This window comes from Marmota monax, unplaced genomic scaffold (assembly GCF_021218885.2).
Source record: "Marmota monax isolate L192 unplaced genomic scaffold, Marmota_monax_Labrador192_F-V1.1 WCK01_AAM20220418_F8-fsc00003, whole genome shotgun sequence".
Lineage (NCBI taxonomy): Eukaryota > Metazoa > Chordata > Mammalia > Rodentia > Sciuridae > Marmota > Marmota monax.
In genome coordinates, this window is record NW_026694084.1 from 32,436,303 (window position 1) to 32,455,769 (window position 19,467).

General features: G+C 47.7%; 1 long non-coding RNA gene across 1 annotated transcript in view; it reads left to right on the forward strand.

The window, feature by feature from the left end:
* Window positions 1–19,467, forward strand: part of LOC124106811 (uncharacterized) — a 386,111-nt gene that overhangs the window by 202,894 nt on the left and 163,750 nt on the right. Inside the window, exon 4 of the long non-coding RNA XR_009228688.1 lies at window positions 6,589–6,736. This is a non-coding gene — a long non-coding RNA (uncharacterized LOC124106811). The remainder of the gene's footprint in view (window positions 1–6,588; window positions 6,737–19,467) is intronic.

A 19,467-nucleotide genomic window follows, 5' to 3' on the forward strand; every position in this document is an offset into this window, starting at 1 on the left:
CTGGGTGTGTCACTATCTATATTCCATCCTTCAGTACTTGTCCCTGGCAGCTGTGGCTCAGCCTTCCAGCACTTGCCCAATAGAGTGTTGGAAACTTTAACTCTTTTTGCATATCACCATCCTAAGTGAGGTCCCAGATGACCGTGAGCGGTGTGTTCCAGGGCTGGAGAAGGGACTCAGTGGAGCTTGAGTCATGGTTTTGCAAATGTGTTTGCCCTGGTAGGACACGAACACATGTGGGCAGAGTGCTTAACCACTGAGCCACATCCCCAGCCCCCTTTATTTTTTATTTAGAAACAGGGTCTCACTAAGTTGCTCTGACTAGCTTTGAACTTGTGATCCTCCTATCTCAGCCTCCAGAGCCGCTAGGATTACAGGCCTGTACCACTGCCCCCGGCGCCACCAGGTCTTCTAACTCAGTGGTTCTGGGTTAGCAACTGGCAATCAGCATTTTTACCAAACTTCTTAGAAAGGTCCATTCAGCTAATGAGGCACTATCAATAGTGTCTGTATTTCAAAGATCCACAAACATAAAAAAAACATAAAAAAAGACCAACAAAATTATTAATTTAAAATAAACACGAAATTGCAAAGTGAAAATAGCCATGCAGATTGATAGACTTTTCTGTCAACTTGTTCAGTGCAGCTCAACTTTCACAGTCACATGGGGGTTATTTTGATGTAGGTTAAGGGCCTACATTTCATGTGCTGTTTGGAGGTCCAGGAAAGCTCTCACCAACCCCAAGCCCCAGAAATGCTGCTCTGAGAAATATGGCCCTGGTGACATCTTGTTCCTGCATTTGGAAGGACACTTAGAGGTGTCCTTCTTCAATGCCCAGATGTTACTATCAGGCAAACCAAAACCGAGAAGGAAGTGACTCATCCAAGGTTACACAGTGAGTTCTTGAGGAGGCCTGACCAGAGGCAGCACTTACAACCCGTGTCCACGTGCCTGTGTGTGCAAGGGCTGGTTCCATCCTCCTCCAGTCTCTTCATTTCTTTTACTTTGATTTCTCTTCCCTGTATTCCCTGTGTCCTTAGGCCAGTCTGACACCAGTCCGGGATACCTGGAAGTGGGGGAGAAAGATGGCAGGGGTCTCAGGGTGGAAACTGCTAGCCCACAGCAGTTACATATGACAAGAGCAGGCTGTAGCTCCCGTGGCTGTGGAGGAGGAGGTGCCGAGTCCCTTTAAGCCGAGACATGAAAAGCTGGTTGGTGTCTCAACAGCCCATTGAGTTCCAACTCGTGCTGGGCCTCGGTGCACTGGGATGCAGCTGACGAGGCTGACAAAGCCCCTGCCCACAGGAACTTATTCAACGGGTGTCTGCTGAGCACCCTACCATGTGCCCAGCACCGTGAACAAGGCCGGTGTGGTGCTTAGAGCCTTGGTTGCAAGACAGACAATGACAGATGTCAGATCCATAGCTATGAAGCGTTTCAGATGGTGCCGAGTCATGTGATGAAAATTCGAGATAATGAGAAGGGGAGTCTGCAGGGGCAAGGCAGGCATTTGAAGTCTTGCTAGTGGAATGAATGGATAGTAAATTCCACATTCTCTGGATGGTGGTGTACGCAGGCCATTCATTCTCCTACTTCCTTGTTTGCTCTGACCAATTGTAGCCAATGAGTCATGAGCAGAAGTGATGTGTCATTTCAGAATACTAGTGAGAGACCCTTCAGAGGTCTCTCGCTTTTCAGACCTGCCACCTTGCAGTGCTTGAAGTGGAGAATAGTCTGGTCTGGCTGGTGCTAACACAGAGCACAATCTCTGATTGTGCATAACCCATGATAGACATGTAGACTGAAGGGGTTGTTACTCTTTATTTCTTTAAAATTCTGCAATTTGGGGATACATGTTAATGCGTCATAATATTGCCACTCCTGACTGTTACAACCTGCAAGGCAAATAGCCTGGAACTGTCACCTGGATTGACTGGTAGGGGCTGCCTGGAGCCCTGAATGGGAGAAAAATCTGAGGTCCCATCTGGGCTCTGTAGGATGGATTGGTGACGACTGCGATGCCCACAGGTGGGAGTTGGCAAATCCTCTGCCTGGTTTTCAGGGTCCTCAAAATTCAGGACCTAACACATCCTCCCAGGGGTCTTGGTTATTTTCTTTCTGTTCTGGCCCCAAGAAGGTCTTGTCCCGAGCACGCAGTACCCTTCTCCACTCCAGTGCTTCATTACTGATGCCACCACCATCCACCCACCCACATGCCATGGTCATCCTTCACAGGGGCTCTCAGAGGATTTTTCCTTTGCAGCCCACAGTGACCCTGCTGTCCTGAGCCCAGACCATGCAGTGCCTACACTCCATTAATCTTTGTCAGTCTTGCTTTGTTTTCTCACACTTCATTCCTCCATGGTTACCTAACATTCCTTGGGTTGAAGTCTTGACTCCCTAACTAGCATGCACACTCAGGGAGTGGCCTTAGTTTTGCAATTCTTCACAGCAGTGTCTTGGTGATAGCAGGCACTTGAGAAATCCATTCCAAAGAATTGGCTGGATTGATGGAGTGAGGCTAGGGAGGAGAGGGGAAACAGTGCAGTCATCTAAGGACCCCCCTCTCCATCTCTGCACTTGCCCAACCCATTATGCCTTCCACTCTCAGGCCAGTCCTTCTCGGAACTGCTGGCCCATTTCAGCGTGGAGATCTGCCCCCTGGACAGTGACTCTTGTGCTCTGGGGGTGACTGCTACAGCAGCCAGTGCAGTGCGTGGCTGGGCTAAGCTCTGGGAGAAGGAGCGAGTCAGGGCAAGATGAGACCCAACATGGACTCTGCACTGATGGACTTCCCAGGGAGCTGACTTAGGATAAGATGAGGGTAAGTGGGAGAATTAGCCCCACAGGAGCCAGAGGAGTGCCCAGTGGAGGTCTCAGCCCACATGAAGTGTGGGGGCTCTGGGGGATCCAGCACTGGAGCTGGGTCTGAGCAGGAACCACTAGTGGCCAGCAACAGGCCTGAGAAGTGACATGGGCCTCCCACTGGGAGGCAGGAACTTAACCTCATCCTTAGCCCTAAGGGATGCTCCGGAGTGCTTTTTACTAAATTGACATGTAATAATTGCACATTTATGGGGTAGTGTGACATGGAATAATTGCACATCCGAGAGGTGTAGTGTGATAGTTTGGTATCTGTATATACTGTAGAATGATCAAGTCAGGATATTAGCTTTTCCTTCTCCTTAATCATGTATCCTTTGTTTGTCCTTGGAACCTTCAAACTGCCCCCTTCTGGTTCTTTATGAAGCATGTGATAAGCAGTTGTTATCTGTGGTCACCCCACGGCGCAGGACAGTGCCTGACCTTGTTCTCCAGGCCACGGGCCTCCCCTTCTGCATTCGCTTCCTTTCCACTCCTGACACCCCTTATTTTTTCTGTGTGTTTTTTCACATTCTTTGAGTTTGCTTACCTTATGTGAAAACCAAAGTAACTACTCCTGTAATAAGTAAATAAATAAATTAGTTGATTAATTAACTTAAAAAATGGCCTTGGAGTGCCCAAGTCCCAGAGCTCGGGGCCACCCACCCACGTGCATCCGGGGTCCTGCTGCCTGGGGCTCCGCTCTTCCTCGTGGTGTGGTCACTGTTGTACACACGTGTTCTCAGGGAGGATGGACTTGGGGGAGTTTTAGTTGCGGTTTTTCAGGAGGATATTCCACTTGTTACTCCTCTGTTTTTCCCTCTTTCTCAGGAGGCTTGAGATTGCCCTCCAATTCTCACAGTCCTGCCCCCCACTCCATCCCTAGGCTGCCTTGAAAAGCATCTCTTTATATACAGAGACACTTCTTTGGGAAGATGTGCGCATTCGGCACGAATGCGGCGAGCTCGGGGTTCCTGGGGGTCACGGCAGTGCTCGCCAAAGCAGGGCAATGGCAGCGTCTCCCTTAGAATAAAAGGTTTTGCATTGTACTGTGAGAATCTGTAGGGAGCCTGGCAGGGGCCTGCACGGCTAGTGGCAGCATAAATAGGTCTTTGGGAACAATTTGTCAGGAGTAGCAAAGCCTCACTTTGACCTTGTCTCCCTGTTGAGGATTCATTCAGAGTGGGCAGCTAGATGCCTTTTGGGGTAAAAGGGACCCCAGGAACTCATGCCATTCCTCCGTCTCTCCCAACTCCTAAAGGACCATGATGGGGAAGAGGGAGCACCTTGAGGAGAGTGGTGACAAGTTGTGATGTGACAGTCCCCAAAGGCCAGAACAGAAAGAAAATAACCAAGACCGCTGGGAGGGTGTGTTAGGTCCTGAATTTTGAGGACCCTGAATACCAGAGATGCCAGCTCTTTGGAAAATGCAGTGCTTACCCGCATGGGGGTGACAGGAGGGTTGACGGTTTCCTCTTTTGCTCTCTTCTGTGTCATCTCCTCTCTTTTTCAGAACCTGCTTTAGTCAGTATGTATTATTTATGGCCACAGAAGGAAAGAAGGACTCGATACGTGAATGTGCAGGGTCCCGTGTGCCCCCTCGGGTGGCATCAGAAGGGGCAGCGCGATCCCCACTGCTCACCTGGCACACGCACAGCATCCGCTCTGCAGTGAGGGGCGGGCGGTGGTGCTGGGGTTGGGACCCCAGGACCTTCACTCGGCGGGTGAGCTGGGAGCCCCCAGCCAGGGCTGGGTGCAAGTACAACTTAGCGAAGGCACTCTCCGTCTCCCACAGGCGTCAGCACCCTCGTTATGGGGCTCTGTGTCCTCCCCATCCCCTCTTTCCCCTTGTCCCACTGCGCTTGCCCCATGGGTAACGCCGGGCCTTATTCTAGAGACAGCCTCTGAGCACTGGGGGCTCCAGTCTCCCACAGGGGATCCCCTCAGAGGCACGCAGCCGTGTGTCAGGACAGCTCTTCATGTCTGCTTTTCACCGTGGGGACCTGCCAGAGGGCCACAGCCAGTGAGAATCACGGAAGCCATCACACGTGGCTTTTCTGACACTTAGTTTGGTTGCATTTTTTCAGCTTCCTCTCCAGGCTTGTTTTTCTTTCTTCGTTTCCCTCCTCTTCGCTCCTCCATGGGCTTCTAGTGCAGTGCATTTGCTCCTTGCCTTGCCTGGGTGCCTAGTCCAGTGCTGCAGGTTCAAGGGGCGCCGGGCAGCACCACTTGGCTCTGGCAGAGGCCGCGTGGGGCTTGGTGTTACGGAGAGAGCGCGTGAGAGCAGGAGATCCCATGGTGAGGCAGAGAGCCAGGGAGGGGCAGGGATGCTGTGAGCACCATGTTAATCCCTGCTGGAGGGCAGCCTCCCTAATGACCTCCCACTAGGGTCCGTCTCTCCAGGGTCTCACCAACCCTCAGCATCACTGCACTGAGCTGGAAACTGAGCCCCAAGCTTCCGACACAGGAACCTTTGGGAACACCTTCAAACCATATCCAAACTGGATCAATCCAGTCCTGGTGCCCTCAGTGCAGCTGGTTCACTTGACACAGGACCTGCCCTGTTTACATCTCTGTACCCCGCCATGGACCCCAGGTGATCTCAGCTGGTTTTGTGATGAGCACCTCACACCTGTACCTGCATGGACTGTGAGAGAGTTTCTCTGGCCTGGACCCAGCACTGACGGATGAGTCATAGTGCATGTGCATATTTAATTTCACGAGTGCTACCAGATTGTTTTCCAGAATGACTGTACCAATGTACACTTCCACCAGTCGTGCTTAGGAGTTTCTGTTTCTCTACCTCACCGCCTGCACCTGGTATTAGCAGAGGTATCAGAAAAGATGCACTTGCCAGGTTTGTTTTTCTGCTGTAGACATCACTTTGCCAAGACAGCATTTTGAGCAAAAAGAAGAATCGGGTAGGAAAAGAGGTCCTTTCTATTTCAAGTCTCTATCTTCTACTAGGGAAGAAGAATTTCCCCAGAAATCCCCAGTAGACTTCCCCTTATTTGTCCTTGGCCAGCCTGGGCCAGGTGGCCTCCTGGCCAGCCCCTCTCAGAGGTAATGGGATTGCTGAGGCTGATTCAGGCTAGGAATGATTCTTCCCTGGCCTCAACTTTCTCTTGAGTGCCTTGCTGTCTGCCCTGAACTTGAACAGTGCTGGAATGTTGTGATAAGAAGTCAGCAGTGGTTGACTGGCTCCTCTACAACCAACAGAGTCTCCTCTGCCAGATTGTTACTTTTGCCACCTTTTGGAGTGCATGCCACCTCTTCTGTACAAGGGATCACCTTGAGGTCCGTGTGGTTGGCATCTGCAGAGTTTCAGAAGTGGTGGGTCCACCCCAGCATGCCTGTTGCCTTGGGGATTAATGTGTCTGTGTCACTTTGGAAGCAGCCATGCTTTTTGCTGTGCACATGTCAGAGCCTGTCCCCACCCCAGCTACCCCAGCTTAGGTTCTTGCAGGATCCCCAGAGAGAAGGCACCAGGAGGATTCAAAGGGAAGAGAACTACATCCCTGGCCCGGTGCCCTGAGTCCAAGACAGGGTGCCAGCTGTGGACAGGTGGAGAATGCTGGTCAGGGAACGGCACTTCTGCAGGTGGCCGTGTCCCCTTCACCCCAGCCACATGGGTACTGTAGTGGATGCCCTTGTATTTTTGGCTCACCAAACACATTAAGTTTTAAGTGATGCCTAATAAGTTACTGAGTTCTTACTCTTTGCAGGTGGCCTGGGGAGCTTTTCATTCCTGTGATCTTGTAGAAGTCTCCTGATGGTTCCCCAGAGTGTGTCTGGATCCCAGTCACAGCATGGACTGTAGCCAGACCACCTGCAGAACCCCGCTTTGGACATCAATGAGCAGAGCAGCGCTGGGTGAGTAATTTGGCTTTTCTGTGCCATGTCTTTCTCATTTGGGCACACAGAATCATAGCAGCACGTTGGAAGTCCTCTGTGGGCTAATGAACACAAAGTGCTTAAGAGGGACTCTTGAAAACCATTAGTTAGGTGCTATTTCTCAAAATTCAGGAACCAGGGAGGCCCAGAGGTACCTATTTACTAAACCTTAGACGGCTCTGAGCAGCAGGGCTGCCATTTGAACCCCAGAGCTGGGTTCCTTCCAAGCACTGGTTGGGGGCAGGAAAACCTTGGAGTGGAGGGAACATCACCATCATCCGTCCCCTTGGCAGGAGAGTGGATTCCCAGCCGAAGACTCAGTTATACTTTTCATAGAGTCTCCAGCCATCTACAGTGTAATGCTTCCAGCATTGGAACTTTCTAGAAGGTGTCAGGGGACCATGTAATTCTGGGCCACGGAAGATGGGCATGCACCAAGTCAGAGAGGCTCTAGTCTGATTCCTGCTTCCACTACATAGCAGTGTTGAGCTTGTGTCTCGTCGTCATTACCCTTATATTTTCTTCTGGAAAGGACTCATGGAGGGTCTCCTAAGCCCAGCATGGTCAGGGAGGCTCCTTCCAGAATGTGGGCGCATGAGCCCCCTCAGGTTTCCTCTTTTAGTTCAGTTCCCACTCACACACACTGACACCAAGTCAAGGTGCTGTCCCTCAACTCTGTTGGAGTCATTGGAAGGGCTAGAAACCAGGGTTTTAGAACCTTCTGGAAGAGAGTTTTCCTTTCTTAATGAAGCTGCATGGTGGGGCAGGCAGTGCTGGGGTTTGGAAGGGGTTAGCTGCAGTGTCTGTGGGTTTTGGGGAAATAGTTACGTGGGACAACCCCTCAGTGTCCTCTCTCTCCACCTGACCGTTTTCAGACCCAGGCCTGGTGCTGGGTGTGAGAGACTGTTTGCTAATGAATGAACGTCCAAGCCAAGCAATGTGAATTTAAACAAAACAGATGCTGGCTTCAAGACACAGATTTCCTCGGAGGCCTTTGGAACCTAACTCAGCCGACTTAGTGACTCACCTATCTTTTAATTTTATTTCTTTTATTTTTTTTACATTTTTGGGTACTGGGGATTGAACCCAGGGGTACTCAACCACTGAGCCACATCTCCAGCCCTTTTTTATATTTTATTTAGAGACAGGGTCTCACCGAGGTGCTTAGTGCCTTGCCAAGTTGCTGAGACCGGCTTTGAACACAAGGTCCTCCTGCCTTAGCCTCCCAGTCTGCAGGGATTACAGGCCTGAACCACCATGTCTGGCCTTAATTTTATTTCTTAAATTTGAATGTCTTTGTCTCTCTTCCTCCCGCCCTCCTTCCCATTTCTCCTAGAGAAGAGAGCACATTCACCCCCCACCCCCCCGCCACACATACACACCCCTTTCTGCCCCTCTTTCCCGTCACACATCTGACATCTCACCAGAGATTTGGTCACTGCTGAGCTATCTTCATTTAATGTGGCTTTGACAGGATAGTTGGTCTGGAAATTTTATTTTCGATTAAACTTGCTTGTTGAACTGCCTCTGTTTTAAAAGGGTTCCATTAAGGTGGGTCATTATATAGCAGTTGTTACAGGAGGTATTTGTGCTCAATTTCAGCTCTTAGGTAATTCAAATCAAATGCTTTCTATTTTCCTCCCTCGAGCTGTGTGCTACCATCTTTCTCTTACGCTGCAGGCGGTCTGTGAGTTATTTTTAGAAACCCAAATCAAAACAGCAATTTTGGCAGAGGCCATCTCTAGCCCAGCAGAGTAATCCATATGTACCGATACAAACAGCCAAAGAAGCCGCATCTTTAAAGAGCAACAACACCACCTCCCTATTTGTGGGGTTCAATGTTTGGGAACTGTAAGCTGTCTTTTGTGCTATTATATTCCATTCCAAGCTCTCAACTGATGTTGAAGGTAATGGAAATCTCTTTAAAATCATGAAAGAGCTCTCCACTTGCGTACTTTGCCAACATCTGTGTTTCAAGATGGCAGCCTTAGGATTTCCTGGGGACCTAGTTTTGGCTTCTGGATCTCCAGTGAAACATGGAGGTCACTTTCTTTATTTTCTTAATCTCCTCTTTTCTTTCCCCAGAATACATGTCCATACCTCATTATGCTTGACTAGCAGGTAAACCTCTTCGAGTTAGAATATAAGTTTTTGGGCAGGGGCTGTACTTCTTGTTTCATGACTGACACTCGGAGGTGCTCAGCTGGTGAATGAATAGACAGATGAATCATTAAAATTTTATTTCTATTTCCTCTTTTTAAAAAATTGTCAAACTTTTATTGCAAAAAAAAAAATTAAGTGAATGCATTCATCTTGAGGGGAAAAAAAATCTTCCCAATTAAGGCTGAAGTTCTTTCAGCTCACCACCCCCATTCCTTGCATCCTCATTACGTCTGCTTAGGTGATATTTGTTATCATTTGGGGGCACATCTTTGCAGACCTCTCCAGAGCATTTAATTTTGCACACACTGAGGACTGTTGGTAGACTTGTGATAAACAGATTACTCTATAGCTTACCTCTATCACTCAGTGGTCCATCAGAATGTAATCCACATTAGCCATCTCTTCCTTTTTAGGGGTTGCATTGTTTGATTACATTAGGCAGCTACACCACCTTTGATTTGGACCAAATAAAGTCTTCCTTTGCTTTCCCATTTGTTATACTTCCACATCTCTTCTCATGTGTAGGTTTTGACATATTAGCCGTGTCCCTGTCCTTAACCTCGAGATGTGTGCTGTGCCCTGGGGATCACACAGCGGTGGAGAGTGAGTGATGGATACAGGATCGGCTCTGCCCACGGCCAGCTGGGTGTTTCTAGGCAGCTCATTTCCTCTCCCTGGACCTTATGTTTCTCATCTGCACAACAGACTTGGAGCCCCTTCAAGCTGTTAGACTCTAACTTACGCAGTGTCACCAGGATTGATTAATAGAATGCATTGTTAGTTCTCCTTCCACTGTGTGCTGGGGTAGGAAAAGAGGCAATTCCCAGCTCAGAGCTCTTAGCTGATACCACAGAGAACCCCTGATTGGCTAGGAAAGTATTGCCTCTGGATTTCAATCTTCTTTACTATTGTTTGGTCATTCAGTTTAAATTCATTTTATTTTATTTTAAAAATTTATATTATTATTATTATTATTATTTGATGGGAATTGAACCCAAGGCTTCATACCTGCTAGGCAACCTCTTTACCACTGAGCTACATCCCTAGCCCTTGTTTTATTTATTTTGCTTTGTTTGCTTTGTTTATTCTAAGCAAGGATGTATAGTTATGGGGACAGAGAGTATGAACCCTTGAGTTCTATTTCCAGGTTTGTCTAATTCCAGCTGTGTCTTCTTAGATAAGTCACTTACCTTCCCTGGGGTTTCACCTGTTAAGATCTTGATTCCAAATTAGCCAGGTATCCACCAAAATAACATGTAAAAGTTGAAAACCACATCCCCACATGCCAGGTTTCGCCTGGCATTTCTGAGCCTCCCGTCCCCTGCAGACAGGTCATCTCATGCATTGATGAGGTGACCTAAGAGACCCCCAAACCCATGAGATCTTGTTTCGCAGGAGAGTTGTGCAGCTGTCCTGGCCCCTGATGACACATGCTGACCTCTTCAGTGGGCTCTGAGAGAGATCCAGAGAAGGTTCTGAGCTCCTATGATTCACAGGTGGGGTTTTCTCCCCTGCGCCCTGGGGCTGTGTGTGTGGTGGGGCTGAGGCAAAGGGTATTTCCCTGCTTTGTGGCTCAGGACCGCAAGGGTCACAGGATCTGATTCACCTGCCTTGGGTTTCCCTAAGGTTCTCGTCAGGCTTCCCATGTAGAGCAGAGTTCTGGCCCTTGGCTTGGCGATGTGCTTTGGTCTGGAGTTACATGGTGCTCTGCAGATGGAAGGTCGGGCTGAGTAGATGTGAGAGTCGTGCTCGGCAGTCTCCAGGGCTGGCTTTCCTGGTCCCTGTGCATTGTCGGGTGCTCCAGCCCCGAGCTTTGGCTCCTGGACAGTGCTCTGGTTGAGGCTGTCCGTGTTGAGCAGGTTCCTACAAAAATAAGCCCAGAGTCTAAGGTGTTCTTCCGCTTGCTGAGTTCCTCTGTGTTAAGCCCTTCCAGCCTCTGCTTCCTGCCCTGCGGGGTCCTCATTAGATAAAATGACCCTCTGCAATAACCTGTTCCTTCCTTCCTTTTCTTATATGGGGGGGGGGGGGAAACCCCCGTCATTTTATAGGCTCTGAATCTGTAAATGAGCATCCGAAAGCCTACTGTGGGTGTTTTCACATTAACCAAAATAAAACCAAAAGGCAGCACGAGAAATGGGTGGGGGGGAATGTCGTTAACCAGGTAAACATGGTCAATTAATAAAAAATAAGTAATTAAGTAAGTAAAGGGACGGCAGTAACCATCCCAATATTTCCCCATTACCGCCTTCCTTGTTTTAATCAGTTGCCTGCAAATGTGACTTGCATTGTTTAAGTCCCTCCAGAGCGAGGTACATGGTCCCCTGTTCTTGATCCTCCTCCAACCTGTCAATACCATTTTCATTCACAAAGTGGAAACTTTCAGAAATGAGTCAACTTGCCCTGTGAATCATAGGTCCTTGATGTGAAACGCTTGTTGCTGCTGGGGTGAGACGGGGAAAGTCAGAATGAATTCTTTGACCCAAAAAGTCAGTCTAAGTGAACTCTGGACAGGGAGGGTTTAAGGGGTGGGATTCCTGCTGTCCTGGGGCTGCGTTGCGGAGGGAAACCCAGGGACTTAGAGTTTAAGCCCGCTGATGCAGCCCCTTCTGTAGTTTGTGCACCTCTGCATTGTGAGAATCGTCACAGCTTGGGAGACCTCTGATCCTGGGGAGACAGGACTGAAGGTTCTTAAAGACCAGAGTTTCAGTTGATCTTATGTGCATCTCCAATGAGGGCTTCCACCTAGAAGCTTCTCAGAAGTTGTGGAGGAGGAAGAGATGGTGCTATTGTTGCAAGTTGTCTGGCTTTGCTGCCTGTTCTCCTCTTTTCTGCCTTCAGTATGGGATTCATAGACTCCACACAAATATCAAAAAATATTATAAGAAAGCAGATATGTCAAAAATAGTATGAGAAAGTGGGAAAAATGAAAAGTTATTTATAATCTCATTGCCCTTGGTAACAATACCAATTATCACCATCAATGTGCTATAACCCATTTGTGTTATTTTGCAGTCTTTTTTTTAACATAATTATTATCTTGGGATTCTTTTCAATTTTTCCATTTATGTTTTTCTGCCAGCAATGCCCATGCAATTTCACAGCCTTTTCAACTACCATTTTGGAATTTCCTTTATCCATGTGCTGTGAGTGATGAAATATCCTTCTAGAACGTTGTTATATCTCAAGAGAATTTCAGAAGTGAAATGTTTTTAAGCCATTTATATGCATATATGTATATATAAATACATGCATTCTCATCTACACAAATATACTTAATATATATTTAATATTTAATAAATAGTTTTATATATTTATATCTAAATATATTTAAATGAATGTAGATTTACCAAAAATCTAGTGGAAAGTACCTTTTCCATATTCTATGGCCCCTCCCCCCATATCTCCTGTTATCAGCACCTTGCATTACTGTGGGCCCTTTATTACAATTCATGAGCCAATAATGATACATTATGAGTAACTATAGCCCATAGTTTCCATTAGGTCCAGTCCTAGTGTTGTGTAGTTCTGTGAGTTTCATAAATGCATGGTGCTATAAATCCACCACTATGGGATCATATAGAGTAGTTTCATTGCTCTAAGATTTTCCTTTGCTGCATCTATTCATCCACTCACCTCTTCACCAACTCTTGGCAGCTACTGATCTTCCCGAGGAGTTGGGTCTATATACCTGGCTCTGGGCTTTTTACTGTCTCTCTAGTTTGGCCTTTTCTAAAATGTCACATAGTTGGAATCATATAGTACGTTGCCTTTTGTGATTGGTGTCTTTCCCTTAGTGATGTGCATTTAAGGTTGCTCCAGGTCTATTCATGGCTCAATAGCTTGTTTTTAGAGCTAAATAATATACCATGGATGCACCATGGTTTATTTGTCCATTCACCAACTGAAGATCATTTTGATTGCCTTCAAGTTTTGACAATGTTGAATTGTTGTGTCACTTTTTGCCTGGATGTAAATTTTCAGTTCATTTGTGTAAACACCAAGGAGTACAGTTGCTAGATCTTAAAAGAATATTTTTGGTTTTGTAAGAAACTGCCAGACTCTTTTCAAAAGTGGCTGTACCATTTTGCTTTGTACCACTGTTTCCAGTGATCTGTCCTCAGCAATTGCACCCTTACCGTAATTCTTCCTCCTACATGCTCAGGCAATCTTAAGCCAGTTATTTTTTTTAACATTCTGGGCATCAGATTTCTCACGTGCAAGTCAGTAGTATTTCATATATATGCTCTTGTTTAAAGTGAAAGCAAATTTTGTGTAAATGTAGTGTATTTCCCGGTACCAACTTACCATTAATTTATATGCACTAGGAAAGAAACAAATGCTTCCATATTAAATGATGGTATGTCCCTGACTGTAAGACACATCAATTTTGGAGATGCTGAAATTTGAAAAGAAAGATGTATAGCTTAAGATCTTTGATTGGAAGACTGATGAGCACTAATACCTACTAAAACCCAGGCACAAAACAAGCCCTCAAAATCTGAGTTTGTACAGGGTGAACAGACAGCTTAAAGCAAATGTTCTCTGATATATGGATGCTGATCCATAATGGGGGTGGGGGAGGAATATGGGAGGAATAGAGGAACTTTAGATAGGGCAAAGGGGAGGGAGGAGAAGGGAGGGGCAGAGGGGTAGGAGAGATGGTGAAATTAGATGGACATCATTACCCTAAGAACATGTATGAAGACAGGAATTGGTGTGAATATACTTTATATACAACCAGAGATATGAAAAATTTGTGCTTTATGTGTATAAAATGAATTGTAATGCATTCTGCTGTCATATATAAATAAAAATAATAATAATTCAAAAAAAAAAAGAAAACAGTAAAAAAAAAAAAAGAAGAAGAAGAAGAAAGAAAGACTGGGGCTCCTTGGAGTGGGAGTGGAGCCAATGTGACAGCATGTGACAGAGATCTAAGTGCAGATCTGGTGAGAGCCAAGGGGCTCAGAGCCGAGTCCAAGGCGAGTTACTGTGTCTGCTCACGGTGCAGACTGGGCAGTGAGTGACACTCCCCATGCTGTAGCAGTGTCCTCAGCCAGTGATCGACCTTCACCTTTAGCCCCTGCCAAGAGGCTGGGGGACTACTGGCTGGAGCCACCGAGAGTGAAGGCCCAGTGAAGCACTTGGGGATGCTTGACCTTCTGTTGCTCTACTTTGTTTCCACTGTCCTCAGAGAAGACACTGTGCTTGATGTCTGTTCTTTGAAAGTTACTGAGAGTAATTCAGTGGCCCTGCATATGGCCTATCACCGTGAAGGGCACATGCACTTGAAAAGACCATGTCTGTAGGGCCTGGGGCAGAGTGTTCCCTAAATATCCATTGTGAAAAGTCCTCAGCTCAGGGTAGTTGCTGTTCAAGAAAATCTCGTTCTTTCATTTTTTTGCCTTGATATCCAAATAAACCCATAAGCAGGAGGAGATTTTCATTTTTGCACAGACGAGCAGTTTCTGAGGACGTTGTCATCACCCTTCAGCAGGCCCAGGGGAGGAAGAGGGCCAAGGTCCCTGTGGGTGAGAAGCCACAGCCAGGCCTGGACCCCGGGAGGCTGACCCTCTGACAACCTGCCCTCCTTGGGCCAGAGAGAAAACACCTAGGGATCTGCTCAAGGGAGGGAGATGTGCCCTGCGTGGCAGAACTCTCTTCTTTCCCTTCTGAGTTCAGCCAGCCCTTGCCGGAGACCTCTGGCTTTGTCCGTTTAGCCGCTGCTGTTCCAGAGCACCACAGGCCAGTGGTGCGTAATCAGGAAACATTCATTTCTACAGCCCCTGCAGCTGGGAAGCCCAAGTTCAAGGATTGCTCAGTTTCTTGTGAGGGCCGACCTTCTGGCTCACAGATGGCCACCTAATTGGCTGTCCTTACCTGGCAGAGGAGGTAAGGGGGCTCCCTGGGTGTCTTTTATAAGGACACTAATCCTGTTCACAAGGGCTCCACCCTCATGAGCTAATCACTTCCTCAAGCCAACCCCCACCTGATGCCCCCAAATTGAAGGTCAGGAAATCAACGTGGGAATTTTAGGGGGACAGATTCAGTCCATAACACCTGCTCTTTACTGCAGTTCCAGGCTCTGGGATAAAAAAAGGACCGCCCTTCCCTTTCAGAATCTGTAGGCCACGCGGACAACGCACAATTATGTACAGCAGGTCGGGGGTCCTAACTGGGAAAGTGTGACATATTAGAAGAGAATCACTCCTTGTGTCTCCCTCTCCCTTTCTCTGTTATACACATCTCAGCAAACTGCGGGGTTTCCACAAGGAAGCCAAGAGTGGGAATAACATGGTTCTAGCCGTAAATCTACTGGCAACTTTTAGCAAAAGGTTTTCTTGAAGGGCGAGGAGCATGCCCGCTCCCCGAGGCCTGGTACACCAGGTCCAGAAAGCTTTCAAAAGCTTGCTTTTGTTTTGTTTTGGCAATCTGGGGAAGCCGTGACACCTTTTTAGAATAATGCTTTTACAGGGCATATGAGAAGCATGCTCAGGATCCGGAAGGAACCAGCCATGTCCGGCCCTGACCTACGGAGAGAGGAGGACCTGGAGGCCTAGGGGATAATGGGGAGATATTTTGCAGAAAAGGAGAAAGTCTTCCCTGAGATGGATTCCATACTTAGGAAATCTGTGAGAGGCCAGGGCGGAGGCTTTCCTCCCAGGTAAGTGTAGGTGACTCCGCAAACGCCTATCCTTGGTGAGCTCATGGTTACTGTTTCTTTTCTCCCCAAAACTGTGTCCCAACTTCCAGAAAATAGACACACTGATCCTTAAATCATCCCTCTTTGTTTCCCTTGTTCTCTGAGACAAGAGTGATAACAGTGGACATTGTGGGAAGCAAAGTGTTAAAGACTGGCTTTTCTGGGGAAGGGGGAGCAAGTCCTGGACTGAATGATCAGAGGTTTCTTCAGAAGCCTGTGGGGTCACTGTGGGACTTTGAACCTCAGATGGGAGTTCACCAGAGTATAGCCAAGGAGGATGGGTGATCCGGGACTGCAGCTGAGGAGAGGTCAGAGGTTCAGGGAGGACGCATGACACACTCTGGGGGCAGCAGCAGCGGCCGGGAGCCTGTGAGATCAGACACCAGCTCTTCTCCCCGCAGCTACTTTGCTTATATCCCCTTGCTCATTACCCCCTAGGACCTGCAGTCCCCAGTTTACTAGTGAGACAAGGGACACTAAGCATAGTTAACCCAAGTTCATCCAGCTGGAGGCCGTAGAGCTACGATCTTATTCCACAGAACCTGGGCTCCCAGGTCCTTGTGCTGTTTTGTCCCATGCCACATGCCTACTTGGCCTGGGTGCCCATTTTATGTCCTTTTTAAAAAGCCTGAGGATTTCTGGTGAGTTTCTGAACCTCAGGATTCTCGTCTGTAAAACGGGGATAATATTTATCACCTTCTCCACAAACATTCTGTTCTTTAAAAAAAAAATTCTGAAACTTTTACAAAGGGGACTTGGGGAGGCAGATTAGAGGTACCCATACCCGCCTGCTTCTCCGTGAGTTAGAACCAAAACATCTGGAGAACTGATGCCTATGGAGCGGGTGACTGAGAGGATGCAAGAGTTCAGCAGCGGCCAGAGACTTGGGGAAACGCAGAGGCTTTGGATAGTGGGGTCTATGTGGCACAGAGCACCCCAGCACTGCTCACCGCAGAGGACGACGTAGAGGTGAAAGAGGGGGAGACCCAGGAGCACCAGTCACACAGGAATTCACACCTTGCAGAAATACAGCCTGAGCAGACGTCCACCCGCCTGCGTGTAGGCAACTGGCTCTGGGGCGGTTCTCTGCACTTCCCCACTGTGTTCCAGGTGCTGTACCAGGGGCCATCTCCCAAGGTCAGGCCGAGCCTCCTCCCCGGGAGTCAAAGGCCCTTGCATGTTCCTCTCTGGTCCCTGGAGCCGTATTCCTGTGCTGATCCGGGGAGGCTGCCTCCAGAGTCAGTGTGGTCCCGCGGCTTCCACCAACCTGCCAAGGGGACAGACAGCCACGCGGAAGGGAGTGGAGGTGCTCCCCCTTAAACCGGGGTTCCCGAGGCCAGCGGGAGGCACAGCTCAGAGTCCTGGGGGGTGGAGAGCCGGGCTGCGGCCACCCCAGCACAGACAGCGGCCTCTCCCCAGCCTCTCCTCACCCTGGGAGCGCAGCACAGGAAGTGCAGAAGGCACCTGTGCCAGGCACGTCCGCACCCCATGACAGCTTGGTGACACGCTGCCTGCAGTCGGCAACTGCCCGGCTGTGTCCGTGCGCAGCCCCGGAACCCAGAGTCGGGGTGTGCGGATGCCACCTCCTCGCAGCTGAGAGGGTCCCTGCCGACTCCAGCACCAACCAGTCCTGTGGCCCCCGGGGGAAGCACCCCCAAGGAAAGAAGGGGTGACACGAGGCAGCTCTGAGGGGCCCCTCCTGCCGCACAGCAAGCGCCAAAGGGAGAGGGACTCTTCTAATTATTAGGACTTCTTATTGCTGGGTTTGGTTTGCATATACTTTTCTTAGTTTGCTTTCTAATATTTATTATATTATTTTTGCTTTTCATCTTTTACCCTTCTCCTGCTTGTCCCCTTTTGTCCTTTAATTTTCTTCTCTTTTTTAAAACTAATTTTTGCTTAATTACCTTTTCTCTTTGTAGTTTTTTATTCTATATTATCTGTGCCCTTTTCTGTTGTGGTGGCTGCTGTTTTTATTTGGTTTTTACTTTGTGTCCTTTCATGGTTTGTTTTCTCGGTGGTTGTCTTGGTGGTTGTTTCCTTCTTTCTAAGCAGTATTCGGGATTGGGTCTGACACTTGGACTAGATTTGGTGGCTCCTCTGCCACAAAGCCACACTCCCAGCCCAGCTCGGAGAAATTGCACCTTACTCCATCTGAAAACTAACCCACCCACGCAATCTACTGGACCCACATAGGAAGGACTTGGAAGTCCTGCTCCTGGGCATCAACACCCATAGCAAATGGAGAGAATAACAGTGGCTGTGGACACCAGGTGTAAGAGGGACCTCAGCACAGGGGACTTCATACCCTATCAGAGCCACAGGTTGCTGACTAGATGGGAGGAGAACTCACAGAGGGGACAACTCATATGCTCTGCTGTCTACACCACACCTGTTTGAACTACCAGAGAGGACCCCTCCACCAGGGACCCCCCCCCCAACACCATCTTGAGAGACCTATAGAGAAACCAGGGCCCTCAGCTCCAACACAGTGTTCATTGTGCCAAAACCCACCCATCGCAGTCAAAGAAGCCACAGGGAGAGTAGACTGTGAGGTTGGATTGGAATTAAACCCAATACTACCCAGCCAACCAATGTCCCAGGGCACACCATTGGGAGGAGGAGGCAGCTAAGTAAGAAGGCCTTCACACAGAAGTGGAGGAGAAATCTGTCACAACTGATGCCCAGACGCAGTGTGGAATCACGGGGACTATGGCAAAACAGGCGCACAGCCCCCGTGAGACGTTCCTAATGCTCTAGTCACTAACTCCAAAGGATCAAAGAGGATGGAATGAACGCTGGGCAAAGACTTCTAAAGAATGAGTTAAAAAACCTCAGTGAGTTCCAAGAGCGTACAGGTAAACGTCTGCACCAAGGAAGGGAGACATTGCACGTCCAGATGAGCAGCAGGTCCATAAAGAGACAGAGATCTTGAAAAAGAATCACACAGAAATCCTGGGAGTGAAAAGCTCAGTAAGTCAGATGAAAACTTGGGCAGAAGAAAGAGAATTGGGGAAAACAAAAAAGGCAAGTGAATCAGGGATTGAAGAGTAGACTGAGGAATTATCGTATTGAGAGGGTAGTAAAGGAAGAGGAAAGAAAATGAACAGAATGCACCAGATCTCTGGGGCCCTCTAGAAGACCAAACATACACATAATTGGAATAGATGAGGGAGAGCAGCTACATCCAGAGGATGCAGAATACACATTATTTTCATTAGCACATGAAACTTTTTCCAAAATAGATCATGTAGTAGATGATGGAGCAAGTATCAACAAATCTAAAAAAGTTGACATTGCGTTTTTGCATCTTATCAGATCATAGTAGAATGAAATTGGACACCAACAGCAAGAGGAATTGTACAAGTTATACAAACACATGGATATTGAATAATACAGACTTTTTTGAACAGTCAGTCAGTCATTGAAGATATGAGAGGGAAATTTAAAAGTTTCTCAAATTAAATGAAAATAGAAACACAACATACCAGAAACTATGTGATACAGTGAAAGCAATACTAAAAAGAAAACTTACGGTTATGAGTGCCTACATTTAAAAAATGGATCTCAACTTGCTTTTCATCTTTCGCAGTCAAAGAAGCCACAGGGAGAGTACACTGTGAAGTGCGCTCTCAGTGTGTCTCAAGGTCTTAGAAAAACATGGACAAAGCAAATCCAAAATCAGTAGAAAGAAAGAAAGAAAGAATAAAGATCAGGATAGAAATAAATGAAATAAAGGTGAAAAGAATAATACAAATGATCAATGAAACAAAAAGTTGGTTCTTTGAAAAGATAAAAATGACAAACCCTTAGCTAAACTAACCAAAAGAAAGCAAAAAGCAGA